At 45.9% G+C, this 15351-nt stretch overlaps 1 long non-coding RNA gene across 1 annotated transcript; it reads left to right on the top strand.

The window, feature by feature from the left end:
• The first annotated feature begins 2291 nt into the window (after positions 1-2291).
• LOC116442215 lies at positions 2292-15011 on the top strand. Its single transcript, XR_004239441.1, has 4 exons — positions 2292-2498; positions 2592-2956; positions 3747-4051; positions 11762-15011. It is a non-coding gene; the product is annotated as an uncharacterized LOC116442215 (long non-coding RNA).
• The last annotated feature ends 340 nt before the right edge of the window (positions 15012-15351 follow it).

Here is a 15351-nt window from a genome sequence, read left to right as displayed (position 1 = left end):
CCTCTTACAGAGTGACTTTTCATATTCATTTTGTACCTTTGCCTTCCTGATGTTGTCTTGTATTGTCACAATACTTATTTTTGTTTTTAGCAGTCCAGCTTGGTTTCCACTGCTTGTGTGTATCCCAGTGTTTGAAGTCAAGAAAGAGTTTGTGGTATAATCAGTTTGGTTTATTACCATTGCCTCTTCTTCACCTGCTTTGGAATAGCTTATGCATCTACCTGCAATATTTGTTTCTCATAAAAACAAAAAAGTCAGGTTTTCTTAATTCTTTTTTTTTACATTAGATATCTTTACATAAGAAGTTACCTGCCTGTTCTCTGAATATATTGGGATCTGTGTTCTTGAAGTCCCCTTTCTGGCCCTTCATGAACATCTGCATCTTTTTCTTCTAATATGCCAATCATGAGTTATCATAGAAATTTAGAATGTTTTGTGTTGGAAGGGACCTTAAAGATCATCTTGTTCCAACCCCCCTGCCATAGGCTGAGACATCACCCACTAGACCGGGTTGCTCAAAGCCCCATCCAACCTGGCCTTAAACACTTCCAAGGATGGGGCATTCACAAGTTTTCTGGTCACCTTGTTCCTGTGCCTCATCTCCCTCTCAATAAATGATTTCTTCCTAATATGTGATCCAAATCTGCCCTCTTTCAGTTATCCCACCATAAGCATATTTTATGCCTATCAATTTTTGATCATGATATATATACTTCCATTGACTCTTATTAATGTCAATATTGACACCCCCAGCACATACACACTCTTTCAACCCCTCCTACAATCCTTTTATGGATAAATCTGTGATTACCTTTGGCTAGATATTGGAAATTACTTCAATAAAAAAAGCTAAGGAATTAGGTCAGATATGTTTTGTTCAGCTTCAGATGAAGAAAAAACGTTGCAGAAACAGGACAGTGACAGCCCCCTCCATGTGAACGTGGTTCGTCTTCCTGGGATAGAGTTTGTGCTGGAGGCACGTGATATCCTGGCAGTAACACAGCAAATGTCCAAGAGGGAAATGACACGTTAAAACGAAAAGACAAACACATTTTTCACCCTGACAGACAGCTGGCTTACATCTGTATTTTCACAGGCATCAGCAGTGTTGACTGTTATTGTTAAATGCTCAGATACTGCACTGGAGTGTCAGAGGGCTTGAATTCTCTGCAGTGTTATTGCCCACGTCTCAGACATCCTGAAGTGATTAATGGGCTTTGGGGTCTTCCCTCCAGGACGCCTTAACGTTAAAAAACACTGGCTGGAAAGCAGGACGCTGTTGGAGCGTTTCATGTCAGCACCGCATCCACGGCAGAGATCGCTCCCGCTTGCCAGCAGGGCGGCTCGGGACGGGACGGGACAGAGGAGCGGGGCGGGCGCACACCTGCAACTCCGTCGCCCACGCCCACAAGTGGTCGCCCACGGGCGGGCAGCAAGGCCGGGAGCGGGAACGGGAGAGGGAGCGGGACCGGGAGCGGGAGCGGGAGCCCGAGCCCCGGCGCCCAGGAGGTGGCAGCACAGAGGGCGGCGCTCGGAGGGCTGCGCCGGGACGGAGCGGGGTGGGGGGTGGTGTGTGTGCGGAGCGGGGTGCGTGTGCGGAGCGGGGTCCTTGCGGAGCAGGGTGTGTGTGCGGAGCGGGGTGTGTGTGCGGGGCGGGGTCCTTGCGGAGCAGGGTGTGTGTGCGGAGCGGGGTGTGTGCGGGGCGGGGTGCGTGTGGGGCGGGGTGCGTGTGGGGCGGGGTCCTTGCGGAGCAGGGTGTGTGTGCGGAGCGGGGTGCGTGTGCGGAGCGGGGTGCGTGTGCGGAGCGGGGTGTGTGCGGAGCGGGGTGTGTGCGGAGCAGGGTGTGTGTGCGGGGCGGGGTGCGTGTGCGGGGCGGGGTGCGTGTGCAGGGCGGGGTGTGTGCGGGGCGGGGTGTGTGCGGGGCGGGGTGCGTGTGCGGGGCGGGGTGCGTGTGCAGGGCGGGGTGTGTGCGGGGCGGGGTGTGTGCGGGGCGGGGTCCTTGCGGAGCAGGGTGTGTGTGCGGAGCGGGGTGCGTGTGCGGGGCGGGGTGCGTGTGCGGGGCGGGGTGTGTGCGGGGCGGGGTGTGTGCGGGGCGGGGTGTGTGCGGGGCGGAGTGCGTGCGGAGCGGGGTGCGTGTGCAGGGCGGGGTGTGTGCGGGGCGGGGTGCGTGTGCGGGGAGGGGTGTGTGCGGAGCGGGGTGCGTGTGCGGAGCGGGGTGCGTGTGCGGGGCGGGGTGCGTGTGCGGGGCGGGGTGCGTGTGCGGAGCGGGGTGTGTGTGGAGCGGGGTGCGTGTGCGGGGGTCCCTCACTGCCCCGGGGCTGCGGTGACGCCGCGTTTGGAGCGGCCCATGTGCAGCCCGGCAGACCTCGGCGGCAGCTGTCGGGGAAAGATCCCAGGGCGGGCGCTCGTGCAAGAGCAGCAATGAGAATGCAAGTCTTTGGAAGGCCCTTGGACATGTTGGAGCAAAATGAAGGCACCAGCACGTATTTACAAAGTGTGTAAGTCCCGGCTCCGTTTGTTGCTCATCTGTTTCCACAGCGTTGGGGTGAGTGTCCAGAACCTTCCCCAGCACTGCCTTTCTGTCAACGCAGGAGAATGCCGCAGATCTTCTCACCACCCTTGTGTTTGTCCCTGGCAGCTGGGACAGCGGGCTCTCAGGCACAGCCACCCGCAGCAAGTGCAGCCACTCTCAGCTGTACCACCCGTGCTGGACTGGGTGCACACACAGTGGGACATGGAGGTGCTCAGGAAACATCTCTGTGAGATAAACTGAACACTCGTGAAGAATGTGTTCCACTGTTTGGGAGCCCCTGCCATCAGCCCCAGCCACCAGAGCCATTCACGATGGAAGAGGAGGATGTTAAGTGTCAGCACTTTTGCCTTGCCCACCAGTCCAGGTCATTCCTTTTCCCGGTGTCTTGCCAATGCTGCATCTCATGCCCAAGGCTCCTCCACAGTGAGTGTCCTTTCTCTGTTAGGGTGCCAAGAGAGATTTGTTTGGCATTATGGATTTTGGCTATGCTGTTGCTTTGATTTTATAATTCTTTTACAAGAGCCTGAAGCAAAGGTGGGGGACATTTCCCAGTCAGCCTCACCCAAGAAAATACCACAACAAGCCATCTTGTCAGTCCAGTAGCTGCACATGTGCCAAAAACTGTGTGATTAAATCATTGTGAAAGATGTCAAAAAAGGGAGATACAGACTGAGAATAGCAGGTTCTGGGCTTATGCCCACGTGCAGTTGTCCCATCTTGGTCCTTGTTCTGCCTTTATGGTGCCTTTGCAGCAGCCAGTTAATTGCATTGTAAGGCTCATAGATCGTGGAGTTATGGAGAAGCCAGAGTTTGATATAGCAAACCAGAGTGAGAACCTGGTGCTAAAGGGGGAAAGAAAGTCCAGGGGAGGCAGCTTCAGGATGAACCTCTGGAGCTGGCCTGGAGGCACATCAGCAAGTCCTGGCTTGGTCCCAGTTTGCACAGTGGAGGAGTGAGAACCATACACTGCTTTTTCCTCCTCTGTGCTGCTTCCCATGGCTTCTCAGCACATGGCTCCAGTGCCGTGAGCTGCTTACACTTGAGACGTCTGGGTGAAAAATGAGCCCCAAAAGATCTTCCCTTCCTCCTGGCCTCTGAGTGGGGAATTGGTTTGTTTTGCATCCTTCCACTCTGCAGGGTATAATAGGAGTCTTAATGGATCCCAAAATGCAGAGTGATGCACAGTTACGGGTTTTTTTCTGTGCCCTAACAGATTTCCTGAGAAGCCCCTCTGTCCCTTGGCTTCTGAGCCCCAGTATCCTCCCAGAGGAAGGAGCATTTTGCTTTCAGAGGAGAAGAGCCATCACAGCAGGCTCCACATCCCCTGATGCTTCTCCGGGTGAAGGAATTTGCTTGAGAGCCACATCTGTCCCTTGCCCTGAGCTAGCCAAGATACCGTCTCCTGAGGGCCAGCACCATTTCAACGGAGAAGCCCCCTCCTAATTCAGAAAAGGAGAGATGTCAGCCCATCCTTCTTCAGAAGCCCACAGACTTTCTTGGCCCCTGGAGTGGTGAAAGGTGGGGACATTCAGAGTGCTCCATAAGATGCTTCTGTTTTTTAGTGCCCCTGGAAGGGTTCAGATGTACAAGAGGCTGAGGGTCTCTGGGGAGGGTGGGATATTTTTATCTGTCACTTGACTGATGTTTGCTATCATGTAGAGAGAGTTTGTTATTCTTTGCTGTGTGGCTTATATTCTTTTAGGAACAGCAAAAGTTTGGAGTCTGGGATAGGTGCTTTTCCTCCATTCACATAGGAATAGCAGTAATAATAACAATAATAATAGTAGATCAGTAACTTCAGAGAAATACTCAGTATTTCACCAGAATGCCCCATCTTCTTCAGAGTAGCTGCTTCATTTTAAGAAGACAATCTTGTGTCAGCCTTTATGAAAAAGAAAAAACTAGATTATGCAACCGGCATTATAGACCAGCAGCTTGTCTATTGTGAACTTGTGTAGCCCTTGAAAACAGTAGTTTTTGGCCCAAAATGAGCACATAAATTAGGCATATGCTTAACTTTAAGCATGAGAATAGTCATATTGAAATCAGGGGGAGTGTTCACATGTTTACAGTTAAATTTCAATCCAAATGCTTTGCTGAATTTCATCCTACTGGGAACTGAGAATGCTAATACAGTTGTCAGTGTCTGACCCTGTGGAATATTAAATACAGCTGAGCTCTCTAATTCCCACTGAAGTTAATGGGATTGAGGGTACTTGGCATTCCTCGGGTGTGTGCAGCCCAGCACAGAATCAAAGCCCAACTGCAGCCACTAAGCTTGAGCTTCCTGACATCAAAGAATGATGCTCCTTGATTGCAGGTCAGATAGGACCGGCCAAATGTAGAGACCACTGTCTAAAAGAGGATGTTTCACCAGGAGCTTTTGGAATCCAGAGGACCCAAGGGTATACACATAACAAGAATACAGCATATGACTGTAAGAAACTAAAAGAAGTTGTGGGGGTGACCTTGGGGGGTCTCAGCAACCTGGTTTTTTTGCCACGTTCATGAATTACGATCAGAATGGGATACTGCAGAGTCACTTAGAAGCACTGCTTCCTGACTTGCCTTGGTATTTGTTGGTTTGCCAATTCCTTGTAGCTGTTGAAGCAAAGTTTTGACATGGGATTTGGAAAAGGAGAGCAGACCTGGCTGAAAGGACTGTATTTTGTAGATTTTATTTTTATGTTTATGTTTTTATTGGCTTGCATGTCATATTATTTTTATATTTCTTATTGGAAATCACAATTCTGATGAGGAAAAGCTCCAAAAGTCTTCAAACCACAAACTCAACCGCATACTTAATGCTTTTAAAACAGTCTAAAGAACAGTCCATCAATTTTTGGCAATCAAAAATGTTGTTGAACATTTTAAATATTGGTAAGAATTGAGTAAAAAATATATTCATGTTTTGTCACTTTTTTTTCTCCAACCATTTCAGAATACTGGCTGAAACTGTTGACAACCTTCTTGAAAGCAGTAATTTTCTGTTTTTCTTTAATTGCCACTAAATAACATAAAGGTTTTTCAGCCAGGAATAGAGGTGTGGATGGCTTTGCAGGTGGTTTGGGCTGGGGAATCACAAGGAGGTTGCCTGGCACAAGGAAGGCTGCAGTGGGTGACATGCGGGACAAGAGAGGCAGTTTAAGGGTTTGATGGGGAAGAGGGTTAGACAGTAAAGAAAGAAATTGAAGAACTCAGAGGCATCAGGTTGCTCAGATTAGAGCAGTACCAAAAATAATGATTCTGGCAGCTCTACTGGAGGCTATGAAATGTTTTTATCAGGATGATTTTACAGTTGAGGACACAGCTTCTCAGCAATGGATATTTTCTGTAGCAAAAAAAAAAGGCTTCATTTAAAGTTATCTTGATCGAATTGATTTTATTTTTTAAAATTAAAATGATGCAAACCATTTCATTTTAAAAAAGTTCAGACACAAGCATGGTGTATCACTTAGGCGAAGAGAATGGGATGTGGGGCATGTATCTCCCGTTGTGTAATCTGCAGTTAGCACACCAGGACACCAGGCTGCACGGTAGAGAAACAAGCATCCTTTTGGATCATCCTCTGAGAGCTGTAGGGCAGCTGTGAATCTCTGTTCTCTGTTCCTTTCTGGGTGAGGTCCCTCACTATATGTACTAGTTTGAAAACAAACCAGTGGGAGGCACCAAGTCAGAATAACAATTTAATGGGGAAATTAAAGAAAAGGGAAAAAAAACTAAAAGAAAACACTGGTTCAAACTGATAGAGTCAAGATATAACCTGAGTCCCTGTTAGGCAGGGTGGTGGTAGCAGTCTGGTAGAATGGTGGCTGCAGTCCTCTGAAGCAGTGATCCTGTAGTAAAGGGGTCTGCTCTTCTTCAGAGGGTCTAGTAGTGGCTGTGTAGCTCCTGTCCTCCAGTAGAAAGGGTTGTCTCTGGTGTTCAGAGTCCCAGATTATATCCACGCTGGGATGCTTGGTTCCTCCCTCTGGGTGGAGCATCTCACAATGGGGTAATGAGTCATGAGGCCAAGTGTTGATTAGGCTCATTAACAGAAGATAGTTCGGAGGGAGTTATCTCTGAGTCAGGCGGCAGGACAATGATGGGCCATTAACAGAGAGATAGTCTGGGGGGAGGAGGCAAGGAAACACTGCCCCACCTGGTTTCAACAGCTCATGAGGATGGTGATAGAATACACTGCAACCCAGGACACTATACCATATATATTTCTCAATGTACACTACATGCTCTTCCCACTGTTCCATGCAGTAGAGGCAGTGAAGACCACGTGACTCTGAAGTGTATTTTCCTATGGATTTTGACACAGAGCAAGCAGAATTTGCAATGGAAGGGTAATGCAGCCTGACATTGATCCTGCTCTAAATAAAGCCTGCCAAGTAAATAAAAAAAATTCAACATTTAGAATTTAGCAGCTAGAAATGCTGGAAAGTTTTGCCTAATTATGTGGAACTTCAAATATTAGTGTTTCTGAGGAGGTGCTTTTAAAATTTGAGCCATTCATCCTGTTTTGGATTAAAACGAGCATTGGAATTTTCAGCTGTAAATTTTGCATTTCAGTCAAGTCTGACCTAAACTGATGGGAAAAGAAATTGCAGGTCCTGATAATGAAGATATGAGGTGATGAAAACTGGATGAAAATTTTAGTAGACTGCACGGGAAGTCTGAATGATTTAAAAATTGTAGAGGAAAGTACATCACAACTTAGGTAATATTCTTGTATTCTAGCCAAGAGAAAAAAGGGAAATGGCCAAAAAGTCTCACCACTCTTGAAATTACATAGCAAAATCATGTCAAAAACACTGGAGATTGAGAGCTGTCCTGGAGAAAAACTGATGCATGTTTTGTTCAGGCTGATACTGGAATCTGTAGGAGGCTCAGAGCAGGAGGCTGGGATGTGTGGTGGTGTGAAGGGAAGCTGGACTGAAAAAGGCATCTGAAGAAATCAGATCTGAAGTCATGGGAGCAGGATGAATGCCCCAGAGAGGTGGGAAAAAAAAGGAGAAATCTGACACTGTGACCCTTTCCTCCTTTCCCATAGATCCTTCTTTAATACAGATGGGCCTGACTTTCCTCCTGGGATTTCAGTAGAGCACAGAGCAGTGTGGCATGTAGGTCCTGTGGCACTTCAGAGAGATTTGCACCTCTTACTGCTGTAAATACCCCCAAATATCTCAAATTCAGTTCCAGGATTTCTGCTGAAGGCAGCTGACCATGTAGCCCAATTTGATTGTACTTCACAGATTTACTGGTCTCAATGGAAACCACAAACAGCTGATCCTGGACTTAATGCATGGATAGAGCAGCCTGGGGGTGCACAACGGCATTGCTGGAGTGGGATCTCTTTCCCTGGGCTTTCTCATTCCTTCTCTCATATGTCCTGGGAATGCTCTGCTCCTCCCAGACCCCAGGATGACCGAAATGCCACAAGACAAGAAAGGATATTTGCACTCGCCTGTGCACTGTTGCCCTCTGCTTCTCCAAACTGCAGAGGCCACCTTACAATAATACTTATATAGGGCTATATATTTTCTTAGCATTGTACAAATATTAACTAATTAATACCCAGGACTTCTGTCGCCCATTCTGCTAGACTCTACCAGCCTCAGGCAAGTCATTTAACCTCTGTTTGTCTTACCTCTCCCATCTGCTATGTACTGTTTTTAATTGTCCTCTGAGAAGCCAAGCAAGTTGAATGAGATCTCAGACATGTAAAAATAACTTGCAAAGGATGATGTGGAGTGGCCTGGATAAACTCCTTTTGTATCCTTTGAAAATCCAGGCTGTATTTTAGCATCACCAGTATGGCTAGACTAGGCACTTGGCAGATCTCATTCCTATGTGACTTCACAGGGGAAAAAATGAAGTTTTGGACAAGTGTACTTCAAATCATTGAAGGGGAGAGGGTAGAAGAGACAGTATTTAGCATGAGACCTAAATACTGCAGGAGGAGGTTGCTTAACCTATGCTAGTCTATAAAGGAGTGGATCTGGAGTTCTCCATGAGATGTTCTGGAGTTCTATATGAGTCATACTGTGTGCTTCTCCAGCAGCCCTCGCTCCCTGGAACAGACAATGAGAAATGCAGTAAGACTCTGGGGAGCATCCTGACAGAACCAGCCTCAGAGCAGACCAAAGTGCTTGGATTCTAAGTTGTGCACTTATCTTTGGCCCTAACCTAGCTCCGTCTTGGACCCCATAGCCTGCCCTTCATGCTTAGGAGGAGCAAAGCTGGTGGAATGTGGGTGGTCAGTGTTGTGCTCACCTCTGTGTGAGTACAGGATCTGAATGGGAGTCTGAGGCTTCGCCACTGGTCATAGATGAGTGCGATCATGAGATCAGTCTTGCACTTTGGCCCTCCTGTTCCAGAGATGTATTTCCCTGGACCATATGCACCGTGACAAAATTGCACATGGTCTGTGATAGTCTAAATCAGGTTCTCCAGGCATAGATTGCTGGGAGGAGAGGTGTAATCGTGAAATTTGGTCAACAGTGGTGAAGCTACTGGTGGAGACATGGCACTGACTTTGACAGGAACATCCCTAGCTCGTGGCAGAGCAATGTGATTCCAAAAGCTCTTCTGATAGGGCTGATGGACTCTGCAATATCAGACATAAGCCCCTCTTTCTCCCTTACCTTCTCTCTCCATGGAAGACACAGCGGGTGGAAGCCCTTGTGATGGTAAATTGCTGTAGTAGCTCTGTGTGACTGGGGAGTTTTCCTCCAGTAAGGATGGATTCCCACCTGCCTGGCCCTCAAGATTGCTTTGCACTGCTGGTTGACTTTGCTCAGCATTCACAGACTGGGAGATCTAATCTGTGTCAGAGGAGCCCATTAGAACGAAATGCTCCTGCCCATCTCAAGGCAGAAATATTACAAAATGTTCCTAGCAAGTTTCGTTTGCTTCACCTGACTTTCCACTTAAATGGAGCTTGCTTATCACCACACTCTTAAAGAGAGCTCAGGAGTCCTTTGTGCAGGCAGTGTCGCTTTCCAAAAGCTCAGCTTTTCCAATGCTGTTAGTAAAAGGTAGGAATATAAAACTTTGCAGTAAAATCCGTTTCTGACTGAATAAAATATTTTTCACTGATTTAAATGGCCTTAGGAGGTTTTACAAGTTGTGTTTTTGAACGGAGGGATGAACATGTAGAACCTTGACCCAGTAAAATGAAAGTACCTTGTGTAGAAGGTTGCAGGCTGTATTTAGGACATTCAGGGGCAAGCTTATACACAAACATTCACAAAGATGGTTTTACTTTTCAATGAAGATGAAAAACTGGCCCTTTTAATGTAGAGTCTCTAAAATGGGTCACTGCAAGTGCATGTGTAGCATTGCAGGCTGTTCCTGGGCATAATCAATATGCACGTGAGAAAAGTTCTGAAATTGTAGCTTTCACAATGTGGTGAATTCTTGAAAGTATGGGAAATCTGTGTTTAAATCAAGGCTGAGTTAGACTGTGTTTACAGCTGTTAATATAAACAAGGAAACCTAGCTACAGAGCTCACAGCATGACTGCAACATCATGTTTTTGTTACACTGACTGAAAACTATGCATAATAATCAGCAGATTATTTGGTATTTAAATTCAAGTATGGATTCAGTTATAAACCTCTGAAGATGGATATTGAATTAAGGCTCCTTAACTCTGTCATCTTTTTGCAAATACCTTATAGATAATTGTTGCTTATTTTTGCTTACAGCAAATCTGACGTTAAAGTGGATACAATTAAGCAGTAAAACACTGTAATCAAGAATCAAACCAAAAGTTAGCTCAGCTCTGTGAATGGGCTAAGCAGGGAAAGAGGAGGCTGACTAGGGAGGCGTGCATTAGACACACACATCACTAAAACAGCTTTTCTTGAAGTATGTAATTTCAGGGTGCCTACTGCTTTGTGCTGGGTGAAATAAAAAATTCAGCCATGGAATCTCTATTGGGCTGAGAGGGATTTGTTTGAAAGATTTATATTCTTTTTAGACAGTGAAATAGGCTTTAGGCTTTCAAACTGCATGACTTCTCTAACGCTTCTATGCAAACATTGTTGTGGAAAAAAATAGCTAGTGCAGCTCCATTCCCTCTCTCCCAAACAAATAGTAAAATACTCTAGGAAGAAGCAGAAAGGTAATGAGGATATTTCAAAATTATTTCTGGCACACGCATGACCTAATTTTAAGCTTGTGGGGTTTAAAGGAGCTTTTGTTTGAATGTAACACTTTGGCAGGAAAATGAGGCTGAGCAGAGGTGTTGAAATAGCACAAGAAAGCTGGAAAAGCTGCCTCTGAACAGCCCTGGAGAACACATGCTATGTAGTTACATGTCCTCAGCTGGTGGATCCTTGTTCAGTTTTACTTCTTCTGCTTCCCAGTGGAAAACCCAAATATTTCATACAAACATGACAGATGAAGGCTACAAGGTGCTCGCTGTCCTTCTGCATGGGGTTGTGATCCCATGGTGTTCTAAGCACATGCCTGGTGTCACCTGAGAGTTGTAACCAGCTTTTCTAAGGCTTTGTAGGACCAAAGCCTTCTTGTGTCTCAAGAGTTTTCAAGGTTGTCTTGCAGAGTTCATAACTGAAAAACATGCCTTTCCTTCAGTCTTTTTTAAGATATTGTCCTAGTTTTGTGGAGACAAGGGGTTCCTCCTCGCTCTGTGGCCTTCACCCCGTCAGCTCCATAACCACCCAAAAGTATTCAGAGACTGGGGGACTTTCTTGCCTGCCAGCTGACTGTTACCTGTGGCATGTAGCATGGCAGTGGGGGCTGCTGAGGAGGGTCAGGAACCCCACCAGGCAGAAAGTGTTGGCTTCATGGCCGTGGTTAGATGGAAGTCAGGGAAGAGATAAGGTGGTGTGTGCACAAAGGGCTGTGTGAGAACGTAAGACCAGATACCTAAGCTGACTGGGCATTTTAGCTCTTGATCAATCGCAGTGATTTATTTAGTGTCCTGTGACTGAAGAGCAGCACTTTCCCATCAAAATGGGAATTGCTCTCTTCCAGCTTCTGACTTCTACACAGAGAGGAAAGTGCTGAATTTGCAGCCACAATTTGCAGTCACAATTCGCAGTCAAGCTGCCCTTTAAGAGCAGTGAGGAAACCTCAGTGCATCTGAAGATGCAGCATTGTTAAACAACCTTGGCATACAAATAAACATGCTGCTTTTTGCTTCATTCTCTCCTTGGTCAGCTCCAGATCTTTTCTTCATGACTGCTGCTGACTTTGTTTCCTCCCCAGTGACTATCTGATGGAAGAGAGATGTCCTAGGAGCTGGTGGGACCTGGAAGACGGAGATTCCCCCATGCTTCGACTGGGATTATCCTCCATGACCTTTACCAAGACACTCCCTCCACCTACTGCTTCTGTCTGGCATTGATAAAAGCAGAAAACATATTTATCTAATAAATGGTCTTGTGAGGATGAAATCTAGCAACGACTGCAGGAGACTTGGTTGCTGTGTGATGAAGATCATTTAAGTGTATGAATGAAAGGCAGCTTTATGTGAGGGTTCTCCTGCCTCACTTACTGCCCTTTGACTGGGCAAGCCCAAACATCCGCATTTTCTGAATGAAAGAACTTACAAAGAAGTCTCTGGAGGGAGTGAAAAGGTAAAAGCCTCCACAGGACACTCTGCAGAAGTATTTGCTCTGTTTTAAAAGTATGAATTAAAAAATAGAACTTTTGGAGAGATCAAACTGTGTCCTTTCTGGCCTCAGAAGTCGGAATCCCCATATACTCCAGCAAAGCACATCCTTGTCCCCCCCCACCTTTTATTACCCCAGACATTGACTATATTTGGCTTAGAAGCCAATTTTTAACTGAATTGAGAAAGGCCTCACACGAAGGCAGCTCTGCTATTCTAAACAAGGCTTGTGCATGGCCAGTTTCAGCATGCTGCTCTAAATTGCCTGCTCAAACACTTTCATGCAGATCTGGCTGCTTCTGTGGAGGGTGCTGATAAAAAAGCACAGGGATGGCAAGCATTGCTCTGATCCCCATTCCCGGGGTGCCAGAGCTGGGAGCTGCAGGCATGTAGTCACCCCTCCGCAGCATGCACATCTGAAAGTGGTCAGCTCCCAAATCCTCTTGTGAACCCAGCCCAAAAAATTGAAACCTTTTGTTTCTGAAATAGGCAAAGTCTTATTACTTTTTCCAACGATTTCCCCACACCCCCCCTAAATTTTTTTGGCTGGAGCCTAGTCACTAAATCTAACCCAAATTCAAAAATAGCTTTGGCTGTCAGTGGGGAGGGAAAGGCCTGACTCCAGCATGATGTTCCAAAAATCTGGGCTTTTGTGTGAGCCTAAGTAGGGGGAGGTTGGTTTAGGTTTTTAATAGTCCACCAAACCTCATCCTGTCCTGACACTGGAGCTTTACTCAGAGCTGTTTCTCCTTTGCTGATGTTGTATACCCAAGACAAGATGTTAATAGTGTGCTCAGTATATACTTGGTTCACAGCAATTGTTGCTCATTGACATCTGAGCTGCTTTCTAAATGAGCCTTCCGAGTAGGCTCTTCATGATTAAGATTTTAGTATTTCCCACTATATATTTTTTTTCAACAGATGACTTCAATGCAGAGGAAAAATCCTTCCTGTGTCCAGACTGGCAGAAGAGGGAGCAGTCTTTTTATTTGCTTTTCAGATTTAAAAGATTGGTTTGACTCATTCAATTACTACAAGTCTCTCTCTTTTTCAAATCCCAGAATTTATTTTTCTATAATTCCTTCATTCTGCAAATATCCATGTTTGGACTTTCTTAGCCAGGTTATTTTAACCAAAGTTGAAACCATAGGTTATAATTTAAATCTTGGGTGCAGGGTCTAGCAAGGATATTGTACCTTCTGTTTGGATAGCCAGAAACTCTGTGCTTATTCCTGATTCTCTAGTGCAGAAGCAAGGAGAGCATCAGCCCCCAGCAGGATGAAGGGTGAGATCCTAAACTTTTCCCTTGTGAGCAATCTCTTCGTTTGTACCATTAACTTCTGTGGAGTCACTTCCAAAGAACAGCCTTGATTGCTGTGACCTGTGGCAGCCATATCTGGTCTTAAGAAAAGCAGGGACACTCTCTAAATACATTAATGGGGTTATAAAAGTTGTCTCCAGGAAGGAGAGAACAAGTGTGATGAATTGAGTTAGCAGGAAATGGAGCCAGCCACAATAGTTCTGGGAGACCTGTTCGTGGTCTCCCTCTCAAACCATAACCAACTGCAGCCAAGCGTGACTTCACTCTTGTTTTTGAGGTGGCCCTGGTGAGTTTTTTATAAGGCCAGTGATAGGATTCCTTGGCATGCAGCCTGGACTCTGCTGCTTCTTTTGTGGAGGGGAACTGTTGGGTTTTCCCTGCTGTCTCCTGCTGCAGAAGTTGTACTCAGTTGCTACAGCACACTGAAAGCACCCTGGAAATAGAAGGTTTCTTCCCTTCTAAATGGCTGTTGAAATTACTCAGAGCCCTGAGCTACCCTACCACTGAGTCTGCATGTGCATTCCACACAACCAGGGCTTTGCACATGTGGAGCACTTCATCACCGCAAGCACACCACTGCAGTCAGCAGCAGATCCCATGAAGGGAAGGATGGATTTTTTGCCCTGTGGGAAGTGGGAAAAGCAGTGCAGGGAGATTGGCAGTATGACCAAAACCACGTGAAGAGTCTGTGCTGGAGTACAACTTTGAAACACGCATCCTTGGCCGAGTAACAGGACTGACAACCCTTGTGCCTCTTGCTCTTTTTCTTAATTCCTGGTTAGGATGCAGCCTGTGGCAGCCTGAACGTGGCTGTCTGTCTTGTGGAGATCCTCCTCTAGCTGTGAACTAGAGTGGGACCTTCATAATTGGCAATGGTGATGGCTTTTGCAGGCTTTACTGGCTTTGGTCAGTCTTCGAGATCTGTTGTTAGCCTGTCACCTCAAACTGGTGACTGACTTTGAATGAGCGGGAGCAGTTTATATCTGCTTACCCACTCACATAGAGCCATAAAGCCATAAAGCTTTAAAAAGAAAGGAGGTTTCTCCTGCATCTCTGTAGATACTGCAAATCCTTCCATGGCTCTAGAGTTGATCCTGTCTCCTCTGTTGATAACGTGTGTGCTTATGCCATCCACCCCAACTAAAGCTGCTCTGCAATTCCTGTTTATTTGACTTGCTTTGTAAAGTAACGTGTCAATTTGAAAATCATTAGGTATTCCTACCAGGAGTCAAAGACCACATTCAGAGTGGATTACACGCATGTTTCTTAAAAGTGTTAATGTGCTAATCTGCTGGTTACTTGATCCAGGCAAAATGCCATGATATTCCACATGAGCAAAATACCACGGTTCTTGGAGATTTCATATAAATATTACCCACTGTGTTTCCACATTTGAAGTGTTATACTTGTCTATTAAAATCAACAAGCTGGAACTAGTATCTGGAAATAAGTGATATTACTATTTTATTTATGAACTTCAGATTCAGATTCTTTTTAATAAAATACCTTACAAATAAGGAGCAGAACATGAATCTTGTTGTTATTTCATGTATTCTGTGTAAATATTTCAGCTATGCCTTGCAGCAATAAAAGCACATTATATACACTCTGCATTACCATTGTGACCAATAATGTTTGACTTACTGTACTGCGTTTAGTCCAAAACCAAAACAGAGTCAGGGCAACATCGTGGCTGTTTTAACAGTATGCTGCAAGTAAGGCGTGCAATGAATAAGGCCTCACACTAAATGAGAGCTTGTTCATTATGAAGTTGCTTGGATTATAGAGTACTCCTGACTCTGTTAAAGAGCAAAAATTCCTTATTTGTGCTCTGGAACAGGGGTGGGATGAGGCCACACAAAC

The sequence above is a fragment of the Corvus moneduloides genome, chromosome 3 (assembly GCF_009650955.1).
Source record: "Corvus moneduloides isolate bCorMon1 chromosome 3, bCorMon1.pri, whole genome shotgun sequence".
Lineage (NCBI taxonomy): Eukaryota > Metazoa > Chordata > Aves > Passeriformes > Corvidae > Corvus > Corvus moneduloides.
Note: the sequence above shows the minus strand (reverse complement) of the source record. Positions and strands in the feature narration are given on the sequence as shown.